Source organism: Zootermopsis nevadensis, unplaced genomic scaffold (genome assembly GCF_977971745.1).
Source record: "Zootermopsis nevadensis isolate Lab colony 2312 unplaced genomic scaffold, Znev_1.0 Znev_ptg000024l, whole genome shotgun sequence".
Taxonomy (NCBI): Eukaryota; Metazoa; Arthropoda; class Insecta; order Blattodea; family Termopsidae; genus Zootermopsis; species Zootermopsis nevadensis.
The window spans coordinates 20,013,327-20,031,143 of record NW_028259156.1 but is presented as its reverse complement, the minus strand read 5'-3'; the positions used below and the strand labels follow the sequence as shown (position 1 = coordinate 20,031,143).

General features: G+C 37.4%; 2 long non-coding RNA genes across 2 annotated transcripts in view; one reads left to right on the top strand and one right to left on the bottom strand.

The window, feature by feature from the left end:
- Nucleotides 1-17,817, bottom strand: part of LOC147872835 (uncharacterized) — a 180,936-nt gene that overhangs the window by 85,781 nt on the left and 77,338 nt on the right. The gene's annotated exons all lie outside the window — the stretch shown is intronic.
- Nucleotides 4,534-16,481, top strand: LOC147872839 (uncharacterized). The gene is made up of 6 exons (XR_015536955.1): nt 4,534-4,542; nt 8,564-8,618; nt 8,700-8,775; nt 16,134-16,183; nt 16,268-16,322; nt 16,404-16,481. It is a non-coding gene; the product is annotated as an uncharacterized LOC147872839 (long non-coding RNA).

The window sequence follows — 17,817 nt, the reverse complement described above, 5'->3', positions numbered from 1 at the left end:
TTGGTGTCATTTGAATTGGTGAGTTTTCTTGATTCCTTGTCAACTTTTCTATTTTCGTGCGTCTAAGCCCTTTGATGCATATGTGCTAACGGCACGTAGGTTTATAGCTTCCTTCAGTTTTTTCACATTTGTCAGTTAGTACATTAAATTTTTATGAAGATTAGAATGCTATTGCGTGTAGGCCTCGATTTTCGCCTTGATGCGTTGCTTTACGGAATGTCGTAATCAGAGTCGGAGTAAATTGAAACTCTTTTATTATGTAAATGAATGGGAAGTCAATGACGTGGGTTCCCAGCACGGAAACGTTGATGAGTAATACAATGGCATTGCGGTAACGGTCTGAAATAATTTAATAAAATGAAGGGAATTTAAGAAATATATTTTACACGCTTACAATCGGCAGTTCGTTGGTCCGCGATTGACTGCGGGTCTTTAATGCAATTGATGTGTACAGTCATCTCTGCTGTTATGCGATAGTTGCATTCATTTGAGAAGCCGGCCAGTTGAAAATCGCGTGGTAAAAATAACCTCGGTTCCTCCGCAGAGATTAAATTAGTCCTTTGATAGTTTAAAGGGCCTGGAATGAAATTGCATATGAGCAAACTCGCATATGCGAAAGTTTCCATTTCACGAATGTTTTTTCCGATTCATCGATGTCATTGGAGCAAATTCGCGTTAACGAGACATACGTAATTGTAGAGAGGACTGTATTTATAATTTTCATTCGAAATGAGCGATGTAAGAATTACGATTTAGTATAAGAATTGGTACGAGAAACATTGTAAAATGTTGTAAATAATAGTAAAATATATTTTTTTGACTTTTTGGTTTCAAAATTGGCGTTGTTCTGAATCCGCGCAAATCGAGGTCCACCTGTGTGTTAACAGTAACTTGCGTCTTAGTTTTTCAGGACTTGGATAAACCTGACCAGCACTTTTCTTGAGTTTTGGGCATCTCTCGATTTCAGTTGACGCATACTTGCTGGTAGTAGGAAAACTTTGTATCTTGTTGTAGGTCTTTACTACTGGTATGAATTGTATACTTTTGCTTGTCGAACGACAAGGCCTTGTTGTGTAGGTGGTAGCAGTACTTAACTCTATACCTTTGCTTTAGTCTTTCCTTATTTGGCAGATTGTGCTTGAAATTATTATTAAAGCTACAATGATGTTGGCTGGAGCACATTAATATTTTGTTTTTGTTTTTCAGGATTTCCAACAGCGCCGAAACGCTGGGTCGCAGATACATCATCTTAATAGGTGAGCTTTTACTTCAAATTATTATTATGAAAACTGCAATTATGTTGTTGTTGTTGTTAATTCGACCTCGTTTATTTTTTTCAGGATTTCCGACAGAGCCAAAACGCGGGGTCGCAGATACATCATCTTATCTTAATAGGTGAGATCTCACTTCAATTTATTATTATGAATACTGCAATTATGTTGTTGTTGTTAAGTGGATCTCATTTATCTTTTTCAGGGATTTTCAAGAACCTGAATATGACCATTGCCACAGCCGTACCTAGGGGGCAGAGTTAATTGGTGTCATTTGAATTGGTGAGTTTTCTTGATTCCTTGTCATCTTTTCTATTTTGGTGCGTCTAAGCCCTTTGATGCATATGTGCTAACGGCACGTAGGTTTATAGCTTCCTTCAGTTTTTTCACATTTGTCAGTTAGTACGTTAAATTTTTATGAAGATTAGAATGCTATTGCGTGTAGGCCTCGATTTTCGCCTTGATGCGTTGCTTTACGGAATGTCGTAATCAGAGTCGGAGTAAATTGAAACTCTTTTATTATGTAAATGAATGGGAAGTCAATGACGTTGGTTCCCAGCACGGAAACGTTGATGAGTAATACAATGGCATTGCAGTAACGGTCTGAAATAATTTAATAAAATGAAGGGAATTTAAGAAATATATTTTACACGCTTACAATCGGCAGTTCGTTGGTCCGCGATTGACTGCGGGTCTTTAATGCAATTGATGTGTACAGTCATCTCTGCTGTTATGCGATAGTTGCATTCATTTGAGAAGCCGGCCAGTTGAAAATCGCGTGGTAAAAATAACCTCGGTTCCTCCGCAGAGATTAAATTAGTCCTTTGATAGTTTAAAGGGCCTGGAATGAAATTGCATATGAGCAAACTCGCATATGCAAAAGTTTCCATTTCACGAATGTTTTTTCCGATTCATCGATGTCATTGGAGCAAATTCGCGTTAACGAGACATACGTAATTGTAGAGAGGACTGTATTTATAATTTTCATTCGAAATGAGCGATGTAAGAATTACGATTTAGTATAAGAATCGGTACGAGAAACATTATAAAATGTTGTGAATAATAGTAAAATATATTTTTTTCACTTTTTGACTTTTTGGTTTCAAAATTGGCGTTGTTCTGAATCCGCGCAAATCGAGGTCCACCTGTGTGTTAACAGTAACTTGCGTCTTAGTTTTTCAGGACTTGGATAAACCTGACCAGCACTTTTCTTGAGTTTTGGGCATCTCTCGATTTCAGTTGACGCATACTTGCTGGTAGTAGGAAAACTTTGTATCTTGTTGTAGGTCTTTACTACTGGTATGAATTGTCTACTTTTGCTTGTCGAACGACAAGGCCCTGTTGTGTAGGTGGTAACAGTACTTAACTCTATACCTTTGCTTTAGTCTTTCCTTATTTGGCAGATTGTGCTTGAAATTATTATTAAAGCTACAATGATGTTGGCTGGAGCACATTAATATTTTGTTTTTGTTTTTCAGGATTTCCAACACCGCCGAAACGCTGGGTCGCAGATACATCATCTTAATAGGTGAGCTTCTACTTCAAATTATTATTATGAAAACTGCAATTATGTTGTTGTTGTTGTTAATTCGACCTCGTTTATTTTTTTCAGGATTTCCAACAGAGCCAAAACGCGGGGTCGCAGATACATCATCTTATCTTAATAGGTGAGATCTCACTTCAATTTATTATTATGAATACTGCAATTATGTTGTTGTTGTTAAGTGGATCTCATTTATCTTTTTCAGGGATTTTCAAGAACCTGAATACGACCATTGCCACAGCCGTACCTAGGGGGCAGAGTTAATTGGTGTCATTTGAATTGGTGAGTTTTCTTGATTCCTTGTCATCTTTTCTATTTTCGTGCGTCTAAGCCCTTTGATGCATATGTGCTAACGGCACGTAGGTTTATAGATTCCTTCAGTTTTTTCACATTTGTCAGTTAGTACGTTAAATTTTTATGAAGATTAGAATGCTATTGCGTGTAGGCCTCGATTTTCGCCTTGATGCGTTGCTTTACGGAATGTCGTAATCAGAGTCGGAGTAAATTGAAACTCTTTTATTATGTAAATGAATGGGAAGTCAATGACGTTGGTTCCCAGCACGGAAACGTTGATGAGTAATACAATGGCATTGCGGTAACGGTCTGAAATAATTTAATAAAATGAAGGGAATTTAAGAAATATATTTTACACGCTTACAATCGGCAGTTCGTTGGTCCGCGATTGACTGCGGGTCTTTAACCTGTTGACGCGGAATTTTAAATACCCAGCATATACCGCTGTTGTGCTGTTCCGGCGGTAGTAATTTTTAAATGCCCGTTTAAATTTTGCAGTAAAATACGTTTTTTTCCATAACTTTTGAACTATATGAGATATAATTATGAATTTTTCACTGAAATCCTCTTAAAAGATGGTTTTGTAATCTTACCTTATACGATGAGCTCTCTGTGTGTGACCAATGGGAGCAAATTGATCAGAAGTTGAGAACGGAGTGTACAGCAGCCGGTTGTTTGCATAATAAGATCTGATTGTAGGCTTTTGAACAATGCCTATCAACATAAATAGAGCCAAAACCACGTAAATTTCGTCTACTGTGACATCTTGCCACTTCCTAATCCTAGATCGAAATGTGAGAGGATGGACACTTTTAGAAATTTCTTGCTTAGCATATCTGTTGGTTTCATCTACAATGAGCTGCACAAGAGCTGTATCGAAAATGATTTCGAATGAACTCACGACATCTAGTCCAGCCGTGTCGAACCGAATGCTTCTCTTGAAGCAGTAAATGATTCTATATTTTCCCACATATACTTGCCGCAAACAATACCTGAATTTGCATCTACAATTTCTTCCTGGCTTTCGCCACCACAATTGTCACTCTCATTATTACTAATCGCTAACGTTCCCGGTGTCACCAACTGTGTATATTCAAAGTCTACACTCTCAGTGTCCGAGCTACTATAATTGTCACTTCCAATAATTCGTCTAGAAGTGCCCTTTGTTCAGCATCAAATAACACACGACTGCTTGAAGGATTCTCCATTGTAAAACTGAGGCCAGTCGTTTATTTTTAGACTCCCAGGTAGTCACCCAAAAGATTCTGTACAGGGTTGCCGGATCTTCACACACAGAAAACTTTCCACAACAGAATACTACAAACCTCATTGCGCTGGCATTAATCGTTACAAAGTTATGAGCTGAAGAAATTAGGCTTAAAGCCGGACGTAATTTTACGCCCAGCTGCAATCCCGAGCATTTAAATGCCGGGCGTAATTTTACGCCTCTCGGCGGTGAGGAGTTAAGCAATTGATGTGTACAGTCATCTCTGCTGTTATGCGATAGTTGCATTCATTTGAGAAGCCGGCCAGTTGAAAATCGCGTGGTAAAAATAACCTCGGTTCCTCCGCAGAGATTAAATTAGTCCTTTGATAGTTTAAAGGGCCTGGAATGAAATTGCATATGAGCAAACTCGCATATGCAAAAGTTTCCATTTCACGAATGTTTTTTCCGATTCATCGATGTCATTGGAGCAAATTCGCGTTAACGAGACATACGTAATTGTAGAGAGGACTGTATTTATAATTTTCATTCGAAATGAGCGATGTAAGAATTACGATTTAGTATAAGAATCGGTACGAGAAACATTATAAAATGTTGTGAATAATAGTAAAATATATTTTTTTCACTTTTTGACTTTTTGGTTTCAAAATTGGCGTTGTTCTGAATCCGCGCAAATCGAGGTCCACCTGTGTATTAACAGTAACTTGCGTCTTAGTTTTTCAGGACTTGGATAAACCTGACCAGCACTTTTCTTGAGTTTTGGGCATCTCTCGATTTCAGTTGACGCATACTTGCTGGTAGTAGGAAAACTTTGTATCTTGTTGTAGGTCTTTACTACTGGTATGAATTGTCTACTTTTGCTTGTCGAACGACAAGGCCCTGTTGTGTAGGTGGTAACAGTACTTAACTCTATACCTTTGCTTTAGTCTTTCCTTATTTGGCAGATTGTGCTTGAAATTATTATTAAAGCTACAATGATGTTGGCTGGAGCACATTAATATTTTGTTTTTGTTTTTCAGGATTTCCAACACCGCCGAAACGCTGGGTCGCAGATACATCATCTTAATAGGTGAGCTTTTACTTCAAATTATTATTATGAAAACTGCAATTATGTTGTTGTTGTTGTTAATTCGACCTCGTTTATTTTTTTCAGGATTTCCAACAGAGCCAAAACGCGGGGTCGCAGATACATCATCTTATCTTAATAGGTGAGATCTCACTTCAATTTATTATTATGAATACTGCAATTATGTTGTTGTTGTTAAGTGGATCTCATTTATCTTTTTCAGGGATTTTCAAGAACCTGAATACGACCATTGCCACAGCCGTACCTAGGGGGCAGAGTTAATTGGTGTCATTTGAATTGGTGAGTTTTCTTGATTCCTTGTCATCTTTTCTATTTTCGTGCGTCTAAGCCCTTTGATGCATATGTGCTAACGGCACGTAGGTTTATAGATTCCTTCAGTTTTTTCACATTTGTCAGTTAGTACGTTAAATTTTTATGAAGATTAGAATGCTATTGCGTGTAGGCCTCGATTTTCGCCTTGATGCGTTGCTTTACGGAATGTCGTAATCAGAGTCGGAGTAAATTGAAACTCTTTTATTATGTAAATGAATGGGAAGTCAATGACGTGGGTTCCCAGCACGGAAACGTTGATGAGTAATACAATGGCATTGCGGTAACGGTCTGAAATAATTTAATAAAATGAAGGGAATTTAAGAAATATATTTTACACGCTTACAATCGGCAGTTCGTTGGTCCGCGATTGACTGCGGGTCTTTAATGCAATTGATGTGTACAGTCATCTCTGCTGTTATGCGATAGTTGCATTCATTTGAGAAGCCGGCCAGTTGAAAATCGCGTGGTAAAAATAACCTCGGTTCCTCCGCAGAGATTAAATTAGTCCTTTGATAGTTTAAAGGGCCTGGAATGAAATTGCATATGAGCAAACTCGCATATGCAAAAGTTTCCATTTCACGAATGTTTTTTCCGATTCATCGATGTCATTGGAGCAAATTCGCGTTAACGAGACATACGTAATTGTAGAGAGGACTGTATTTATAATATTCATTCAAAATGAGCGATGTAAGAATTACGATTTAGTATAAGAATCGGTACGAGAAACATTGTAAAATGTTGTAAATAATAGTAAAATATATTTTTTTCACTTTTTGACTTTTTGGTTTCAAAATTGGCGTTGTTCTGAATCCGCGCAAATCGAGGTCCACCTGTGTGTTAACAGTAACTTGCGTCTTAGTTTTTCAGGACTTGGATAAACCTGACCAGCACTTTTCTTGAGTTTTGGGTATCTCTCGATTTCAGTTGACGCATACTTGCTGGTAGTAGGAAAACTTTGTATCTTGTTGTAGGTCTTTACTACTGGTATGAATTGTCTACTTTTGCTTGTCGAACGACAAGGCCCTGTTGTGTAGGTGGTAGCAGTACTTAACTCTATACCTTTGCTTTAGTCTTTCCTTATTTGGCAGATTGTGCTTGAAATTATTATTAAAGCTACAATGATGTTGGCTGGAGCACAATAATATTTTGTTTTTGTTTTTCAGGATTTCCAACACCGCCGAAACGCTGGGTCGCAGATACATCATCTTAATAGGTGAGCTTTTACTTCAAATTATTATTATTAAAACTGCAATTATGTTGTTGTTGTTGTTAATTCGACCTCGTTTATTTTTTTCAGGATTTCCAACACAGCCAAAACGTGGGGTCGCAGATACATCATGTTATCTTAATAGGTGAGATCTCACTTCAATTCATTATTATGAAAACTGCAATTATGTTGTTGTTGTTAAGTGGACCTCATTTATCTTTTTCAGGGATTTTCAAGAACCTGAATACGACCATTGCCACAGCCGTACCTAGGGGGCAGAGTTAATTGGTGTCATTTGAATTGGTGAGTTTTCTTGATTCCTTGTCATCTTTTCTATTTTCGTGCGTCTAAGCCCTTTGATGCATATGTGCTAACGGTACGTAGGTTTATAGCTTCCTTCAGTTTTTTCACATTTGTCAGTTAGTACGTTAAATTTTTATGAAGATTAGAATGCTATTGCGTGTAGGCCTCGATTTTCACCTTGATGTGTTGCTTTACGGAATGTCGTAATCAGAGTCGGAGTAAATTGAAACTCTTTTACTATGTAAATGAATGGGAAGTCAATGACGTGGGTTCCCAGCACGGAAACGTTGATGAGTAATACAATGGCATTGCGGTAACGGTCTGAAATAATTTAATAAAATGAAGGGAATTTAAGAAATATATTTTACACGCTTACAATCGGCAGTTCGTTGGTCCGCGATTGACTGCGGGTCTTTAATGCAATTGATGTGTACAGTCATCTCTGCTGTTATGCGATAGTTGCATTCATTTGAGAAGCCGGCCAGTTGAAAATCGCGTGGTAAAAATAACCTCGGTTCCTCCGCAGAGATTAAATTAGTCCTTTGATAGTTTAAAGGGCCTGGAATGAAATTGCATATGAGCAAACTCGCATATGCAAAAGTTTCCATTTCACGAATGTTTTTTCCGATTCATCGATGTCATTGGAGCAAATTCGCGTTACGAGACATACGTAATTGTAGAGAGGACTGTATTTATAATTTTCATTCGAAATGAGCGATGTAAGAATTACGATTTAGTATAAGAATCGGTACGAGAAACATTGTAAAATGTTGTAAATAATAGTAAAATATATTTTTTTGACTTTTTGGTTTCAAAATTGGCGTTGTTCTGAATCTGCGCAAATCGAGGTCCACCTGTGTGTTAACAGTAACTTGCGTCTTAGTTTTTCAGGACTTGGATAAACCTGACCAGCACTTTTCTTGAGTTTTGGGCATCTCTCGATTTCAGTTGACGCATACTTGCTGGTAGTAGGAAAACTTTGTATCTTGTTGTAGGTCTTTACTACTGGTATGAATTGTCTACTTTTGCTTGTCGAACGACAAGGCCCTGTTGTGTAGGTGGTAGCATTACTTAACTCTATACCTTTGCTTTAGTCTTTCCTTATTTGGCAGATTGTGCTTGAAATTATTATTAAAGCTACAATGATGTTGGCTGGAGCACATTAATATTTTGTTTTTGTTTTTCAGGATTTCCAACAGCGCCGAAACGCTGGGTCCCAGATACATCATCTTAATAGGTGAGCTTTTACTTCAAATTATTATTATGAAAACTGCAATTATGTTGTTGTTGTTGTTAATTCGACCTCGTTTATTTTTTTCAGGATTTCCAACACAGCCAAAACGCGGGGTCGCAGATACATCATCTTATCTTAATAGGTGAGATCTCACTTCCATTTATTATTATGAATACTGCAATTATGTTGTTGTTGTTAAGTGGATCTCATTTATCTTTTTCAGGGATTTTCAAGAACCTGAATACGACCATTGCCACAGCCGTACCTAGGGGAAGAGTTAATTGGTGTCATTTGAATTGGTGAGTTTTCTTGATTCCTTGTCATCTTTTCTATTTTCGTGCGTCTAAGCCCTTTGATGCATATGTGCTAACGGCACGTAGGTTTATAGCTTCCTTCAGTTTTTTCACATTTGTCAGTTAGTACGTTAAATTTTTATGAAGATTAGAATCCTATTGCGTGTAGGCCTCGATTTTCGCCTTGATGCGTTGCTTTACGGAATGTCGTAATCAGAGTCGGAGTAAATTGAAACTCTTTTATTATGTAAATGAATGGGAAGTCAATGACGTGGGTTCCCAGCACGGAAACGTTGATGAGTAATACAATGGCATTGCGGTAACGGTCTGAAATAATTTAATAAAATGAAGGGAATTTAAGAAATATATTTTACACGCTTACAATCGGCAGTTCGTTGGTCCGCGATTGACTGCGGGTCTTTAATGCAATTGATGTGTACAGTCATCTCTGCTGTTATGCGATAGTTGCATTCATTTGAGAAGCCGGCCAGTTGAAAATCGCGTGGTAAAAATAACCTCGGTTCCTCCGCAGAGATTAAATTAGTCGTTTGATAGTTTAAAGGGCCTGGAATGAAATTGCATATGAGCAAACTCGCATATGCAAAAGTGTCCATTTCACGAATGTTTTTTCCGATTCATCGATGTCATTGGAGCAAATTCGCGTTAACGAGACATACGTAATTGTAGAGAGGACTGTATTTATAATTTTCATTCGAAATGAGCGATGTAAGAATTACGATTTAGTATAAGAATCGGTACGAGAAACATTGTAAAATGTTGTGAATAATAGTAAAATATATTTTTTTCACTTTTTGACTTTTTGGTTTCAAAATTGGCGTTGTTCTGAATCCGCGCAAATCGAGGTCCACCTGGGTGTTAACAGTAACTTGCGTCTTAGTTTTTCAGGACTTGGATAAACCTGACCAGCACTTTTCTTGAGTTTTGGGCATCTCTCGATTTCAGTTGACGCATACTTGCTGGTAGTAGGAAAACTTTGTATCTTGTTTTAGGTCTTTACTACTGGTATGAATTGTCTACTTTTCCTTGTCGAACGACAAGGCCTTGTTGTGTAGGTGGTAGCAGTACTTAACTCTATACCTTTGCTTTAGTCTTTCCTTATTTGGCAGATTGTGCTTGAAATTATTATTAAAGCTACAATGATGTTGGCTGGAGCACATTAATATTTTGTTTTTGTTTTTCAGGATTTCCAACACCGCCGAAACGCTGGGTCCCAGATACATCATCTTAATAGGTGATCTTTTACTTCAAATTATTATTATGAAAACTGCAATTATGTTGTTGTTGTTGTTAATTTGACCTCGTTTATTTTTTTCAGGATTTCCAACACAGCCAAAACGCGGGGTCGCAGATACATCATCTTATCTTAATAGGTGAGATCTCACTTCAATTCATTATTATGAAAACTGCAATTATGTTGTTGTTGTTAAGTGGACCTCCTTTATCTTTTTCAGGGATTTTCAAGAACCTGAATACGACCATTGCCACAGCCGTACCTAGGGGGCAGAGTTAATTGGTGTCATTTGAATTGGTGAGTTTTCTTGATTCCTTGTCATCTTTTCTATTTTCGTGCGTCTAAGTCCTTTGATGCATATGTGCTAACGGCACGTAGGTTTATAGCTTCCTTCAGTTTTTTCACATTTGTCAGTTAGTACGTTAAATTTTTATGAAGATTAGAATCCTATTGCGTGTAGGCCTCGATTTTCGCCTTGATGCGTTGCTTTACGGAATGTCGTAATCAGAGTCGGAGTAAATTGAAACTCTTTTATTATGTAAATGAATGGGAAGTCAATGACGTGGGTTCCCAGCACGGAAACGTTGATGAGTAATACAATGGCATTGCGGTAACGGTCTGAAATAATTTAATAAAATGAAGGGAATTTAAGAAATATATTTTACACGCTTACAATCGGCAGTTCGTTGGTCCGCGATTGACTGCGGGTCTTTAATGCAATTGATGTGTACAGTCATCTCTGCTGTTATGCGATAGTTGCATTCATTTGAGAAGCCGGCCAGTTGAAAATCGCGTGGTAAAAATAACCTCTTTTCCTCCGCAGAGATTAAATTAGTCCTTTGATAGTTTAAAAGGCCTGGAATGAAATTGCATATGAGCAAACTCGCATATGCAAAAGTTTCCATTTCACGAATGTTTTTTCCGATTCATCGATGTCATTGGAGCAAATTCGCGTTAACGAGACATACGTAATTGTAGAGAGGACTGTATTTATAATTTTCATTCGAAATGAGCGATGTAAGAATTACGATTTAGTATAAGAATCGGTACGAGAAACATTGTAAAATGTTGTGAATAATAGTAAAATATATTTTTTTCACTTTTTGACTTTTTGGTTTCAAAATTGGCGTTGTTCTGAATCCGCGCAAATCGAGGTCCACCTGTGTGTTAACAGTAACTTGCGTCTTAGTTTTTCAGGACTTGGATAAACCTGACCAGCACTTTTCTTGAGTTTTGGGCATCTCTCGATTTCAGTTGACGCATACTTGCTGGTAGTAGGAAAACTTTGTATCTTGTTGTAGGTCTTTACTACTGGTATGAATTGTCTACTTTTGCTTGTCGAACGACAAGGCCCTGTTGTGTAGGTGGTAGCAGTACTTAACTCTATACCTTTGCTTTAGTCTTTCCTTATTTGGCAGATTGTGCTTGAAATTATTATTAAAGCTACAATGATGTTGGCTGGAGCACATTAATATTTTGTTTTTGTTTTTCAGGATTTCCAACACCGCCAAAACGCTGGGTCGCAGATACATCATCTTAATAGGTGAGCTTTTACTTCAAGTTATTATTATGAAAACTGCAATTATGTTGTTGTTGTTGTTAATTCGACCTCGTTAATTTTTTTCAGGATTTCCAACACAGCCAAAACGCGGGGTCGCAGATACATCATCTTATCTTAATAGGTGAGATCTCACTTCAATTTATTATTATGAATACTGCAATTATGTTGTTGTTGTTAAGTGGATCTCATTTATCTTTTTCAGGGATTTTCAAGAACCTGAATACGACCATTGCCACAGCCGTACCTAGGGGGCAGAGTTAATTGGTGTCATTTGAATTGGTGAGTTTTCTTGATTCCTTGTCATCTCTTCTATTTTCGTGCGTCTAAGCCCTTTGATGCATATGTGCTAACGGCACGTAGGTTTATAGCTTCCTTCAGTTTTTTCACATTTGTCAGTTAGTACGTTAAATTTTTATGAAGATTAGAATGCTATTGCGTGTAGGCCTCGATTTTCGCCTTGATGCGTTGCTTTACGGAATGTCGTAATCAGAGTCGGAGTAAATTGAAACTCTTTTATTATGTAAATGAATGGGAAGTCAATGACGTGGGTTCCCAGCACGGAAACGTTGATGAGTAATACAATGGCATTGCTGTAACGGTCTGAAATAATTTAATAAAATGAAGGGAATTTAAGAAATATATTTTACACGCTTACAATCGGCAGTTCGTTGGTCCGCGATTGACTGCGGGTCTTTAATGCAATTGATGTGTACAGTCATCTCTGCTGTTATGCGATAGTTGCATTCATTTGAGAAGCCGGCCAGTTGAAAATCGCGTGGTAAAAATAACCTCTGTTCCTCCGCAGAGATTAAATTAGTCCTTTGATAGTTTAAAGGGCCTGGAATGAAATTGCATATGAGCAAACTCGCATATGCAAAAGTTTCCATTTCACGAATGTTTTTTCCGATTCATCGATGTCATTGGAGCAAATTCGCGTTAACGAGACATACGTAATTGTAGAGAGGACTGTATTTATAATTTTCATTCGAAATGAGCGATGTAAGAATTACGATTTAGTATAAGAATCGGTACGAGAAACATTGTAAAATGTTGTGAATAATAGTAAAATATATTTTTTTCACTTTTTGACTTTTTGGTTTCAAAATTGGCGTTGTTCTGAATCCGCGCAAATCGAGGTCCACCTGTGTGTTAACAGTAACTTGCGTCTTAGTTTTTCAGGACTTGGATAAACCTGACCAGCACTTTTCTTGAGTTTTGGGCATCTCTCGATTTCAGTTGACGCATACTTGCTGGTAGTAGGAAAACTTTGTATCATGTTGTAGGTCTTTACTACTGGTATGAATTGTCTACTTTTGCTTGTCGAACGACAAGGCCCTGTTGTGTAGGTGGTAGCAGTACTTAACTCTATACCTTTGCTTTAGTCTTTCCTTATTTGGCAGATTGTGCTTGAAATTATTATTAAAGCTACAATGATGTTGGCTGGAGCACATTAATATTTTGTTTTTGTTTTTCAGGATTTCCAACACCGCCAAAACGCTGGGTCGCAGATACATCATCTTAATAGGTGAGCTTTTACTTCAAGTTATTATTATGAAAACTGCAATTATGTTGTTGTTGTTGTTAATTCGACCTCGTTAATTTTTTTCAGGATTTCCAACACAGCCAAAACGCGGGGTCGCAGATACATCATCTTATCTTAATAGGTGAGATCTCACTTCAATTTATTATTATGAATACTGCAATTATGTTGTTGTTGTTAAGTGGATCTCATTATCTTTTTCAGGGATTTTCAAGAACCTGAATACGACCATTGCCACAGCCGTACCTAGGGGGCAGAGTTAATTGGTGTCATTTGAATTGGTGAGTTTTCTTGATTCCTTGTCATCTCTTCTATTTTCGTGCGTCTAAGCCCTTTGATGCATATGTGCTAACGGCACGTAGGTTTATAGCTTCCTTCAGTTTTTTCACATTTGTCAGTTAGTACGTTAAATTTTTATGAAGATTAGAATGCTATTGCGTGTAGGCCTCGATTTTCGCCTTGATGCGTTGCTTTACGGAATGTCGTAATCAGAGTCGGAGTAAATTGAAACTCTTTTATTATGTAAATGAATGGGAAGTCAATGACGTGGGTTCCCAGCACGGAAACGTTGATGAGTAATACAATGGCATTGCTGTAACGGTCTGAAATAATTTAATAAAATGAAGGGAATTTAAGAAATATATTTTACACGCTTACAATCGGCAGTTCGTTGGTCCGCGATTGACTGCGGGTCTTTAATGCAATTGATGTGTACAGTCATCTCTGCTGTTATGCGATAGTTGCATTCATTTGAGAAGCCGGCCAGTTGAAAATCGCGTGGTAAAAATAACCTCTGTTCCTCCGCAGAGATTAAATTAGTCCTTTGATAGTTTAAAGGGCCTGGAATGAAATTGCATATGAGCAAACTCGCATATGCAAAAGTTTCCATTTCACGAATGTTTTTTCCGATTCATCGATGTCATTGGAGCAAATTCGCGTTAACGAGACATACGTAATTGTAGAGAGGACTGTATTTATAATTTTCATTCGAAATGAGCGATGTAAGAATTACGATTTAGTATAAGAATCGGTACGAGAAACATTGTAAAATGTTGTGAATAATAGTAAAATATATTTTTTTCACTTTTTGACTTTTTGGTTTCAAAATTGGCGTTGTTCTGAATCCGCGCAAATCGAGGTCCACCTGTGTGTTAACAGTAACTTGCGTCTTAGTTTTTCAGGACTTGGATAAACCTGACCAGCACTTTTCTTGAGTTTTGGGCATCTCTCGATTTCAGTTGACGCATACTTGCTGGTAGTAGGAAAACTTTGTATCATGTTGTAGGTCTTTACTACTGGTATGAATTGTCTACTTTTGCTTGTCGAACGACAAGGCCCTGTTGTGTAGGTGGTAGCAGTACTTAACTCTATACCTTTGCTTTAGTCTTTCCTTATTTGGCAGATTGTGCTTGAAATTATTATTAAAGCTACAATGATGTTGGCTGGAGCACATTAATATTTTGTTTTTGTTTTTCAGGATTTCCAACACCGCCAAAACGCTGGGTCGCAGATACATCATCTTAATAGGTGAGCTTTTACTTCAAGTTATTATTATGAAAACTGCAATTATGTTGTTGTTGTTGTTAATTCGACCTCGTTAATTTTTTTCAGGATTTCCAACACAGCCAAAACGCGGGGTCGCAGATACATCATCTTATCTTAATAGGTGAGATCTCACTTCAATTTATTATTATGAATACTGCAATTATGTTGTTGTTGTTAAGTGGATCTCATTATCTTTTTCAGGGATTTTCAAGAACCTGAATACGACCATTGCCACAGCCGTACCTAGGGAGCAGAGTTAATTGGTGTCATTTGAATTGGTGAGTTTTCTTGATTCCTTGTCATCTCTTCTATTTTCGTGCGTCTAAGCCCTTTGATGCATATGTGCTAACGGCACGTAGGTTTATAGCTTCCTTCAGTTTTTTCACATTTGTCAGTTAGTACGTTAAATTTTTATGAAGATTAGAATGCTATTGCGTGTAGGCCTCGATTTTCGCCTTGATGCGTTGCTTTACGGAATGTCGTAATCAGAGTCGGAGTAAATTGAAACTCTTTTATTATGTAAATGAATGGGAAGTCAATGACGTGGGTTCCCAGCACAGAAACGTTGATGAGTAATACAATGGCATTGCTGTAACGGTCTGAAATAATTTAATAAAATGAAGGGAATTTAAGAAATATATTTTACACGCTTACAATCGGCAGTTCGTTGGTCCGCGATTGACTGCGGGTCTTTAATGCAATTGATGTGTACAGTCATCTCTGCTGTTATGCGATAGTTGCATTCATTTGAGAAGCCGGCCAGTTGAAAATCGCGTGGTAAAAATAACCTCGGTTCCTCCGCAGAGATTAAATTAGTCCTTTGATAGTTTAAAGGGCCTGGAATTAAATTGCATATGAGCAAACTCGCATATGCAAAAGTTTCCATTTCACGAATGTTTTTTCCGATTCATCGATGTCATTGGAGCAAATTCGCGTTAACGAGACATACGTAATTGTAGAGAGGACTGTATTTATAATTTTCATTCGAAATGAGCGATGTAAGAATTACGATTTAGTATAAGAATCGGTACGAGAAACATTGTAAAATGTTGTAAATAATAGTAAAATATATTTTTTTGACTTTTCGGTTTCAAAATTGGCGTAGTTCTGAATCCGCGCAAATCGAGGTCCACCTGTGTGTTAACAGTAACTTGCGTCTTAGTTTTTCAGGACTTGGATAAACCTGACCAGCACTTTTCTTGAGTTTTGGGCATCTCTCGATTTCACTTGACGCATACTTGCTGGTAGTAGGAAAACTTTGTATCTTGTTTTAGGTCTTTACTACTGGTATGAATTGTCTACTTTTGCTTGTCGAACGACAAGGCCCTGTTGTGTAGGTGGTAGCAGTACTTAACTCTATACCTTTGATTTAGTCTTTCCTTATTTGGCAGATTGTGCTTGAAATTATTATTAAAGCTACAATGATGTTGGCTGGAGCACATTAATATTTTGTTTTTGTTTTTCAGGATTTCCAACACCGCCGAAACGCTGGGTCGCAGATACATCATCTTAATAGGTGTGCTTTTACTTCAAATTATTATTATGAAAACTGCAATTATGTTGTTGTTGTTGTTAATTCGACCTCGTTTATTTTTTTCAGGATTTCCAACACAGCCAAAACGCGGGGTCGCAGATACATCATCCTATCTTAATAGGTGAGATCTCACTTCAATTTATTATTATGAATACTGCAATTATGTTGTTGTTGTTAAGTGGATCTCATTTATCTTTTTCAGGGATTTTCAAGAACCTGAATACGACCATTGCCACAGCCGTACCTAGGGGGCAGAGTTAATTGGTGTCATTTGAATTGGTGAGTTTTCTTGATTCCTTGTCATCTCTTCTATTTTTGTGCGTCTAAGCCCTTTGATGCATATGTGCTAACGGCACGTAGGTTTATAGCTTCCTTCAGTTTTTTCACATTTGTCAGTTAGTACGTTAAATTTTTATGAAGATTAGAATGCTATTGCGTGTAGGCCTCGATTTTCGCCTTGATGCGTTGCTTTACGGAATGTCGTAATCAGAGTCGGAGTAAATTGAAACTCTTTTATTATGTAAATGAATGGGAAGTCAATGACGTGGGTTCCCAGCACGGAAACGTTGATGAGTAATACAATGGCATTGCGGTAACGGTCTGAAATAATTTAATAAAATGAAGGGAATTTAAGAAATATATTTTACACGCTTACAATCGGCAGTTCGTTGGTCCGCGATTGACTGCGGGTCTTTAATGCAATTGATGTGTACAGTCATCTCTGCTGTTATGCGATAGTTGCATTCATTTGAGAAGCCGGCCAGTTGAAAATCGCGTGGTAAAAATAACCTCGGTTCCTCCGCAGAGATTAAATTAGTCCTTTGATAGTTTAAAGGGCCTGGAATGAAATTGCATATGAGCAAACTCGCATATGCAAAAGTTTCCATTTCACGAATGTTTTTTCCGATTCATCGATGTCATTGGAGCAAATTCGCGTTAACGGGACATACGTAATTGTAGAGAGGACTGTATTTATAATTTTCATTCGAAATGAGCGATGTAAGAATTACGATTTAGTATAAGAATCGGTACGAGAAACATTGTAAAATGTTGTAAATAATAGTAAAATATATTTTTTTGACTTTTTGGTTTCAAAATTGGCGTTGTTCTGAATCTGCGCAAATCGAGGTCCACCTGTGTGTTAACAGTAACTTGCGTCTTAGTTTTTCAGGACTTGGATAAACCTGACCAGCACTTTTCTTGAGTTTTGGGCATCTCTCGATTTCAGTTGACGCATACTTTCTGGTAGTAGGAAAACTTTGTATCTTGTTGTAGGTCTTTACTACTGGTATGAATTGTCTACTTTTGCTTGTCGAACGACAAGGCCCTGTTGTGTAGGTGGTAGCATTACTTAACTCTATACCTTTGCTTTAGTCTTTCCTTATTTGGCAGATTGTGCTTGAAATTATTATTAAAGCTACAATGATGTTGGCTGGAGCACATTAATATTTTGTTTTTGTTTTTCAGGATTTCCAACAGCGCCGAAACGCTGGGTCCCAGATACATCATCTTAATAGGTGAGCTTTTACTTCAAATTATTATTATGAAAACTGCAATTATGTTATTGTTGTTGTTAATTCGACCTCATTTATTTTTTTCAGGATTTCCAACAGAGC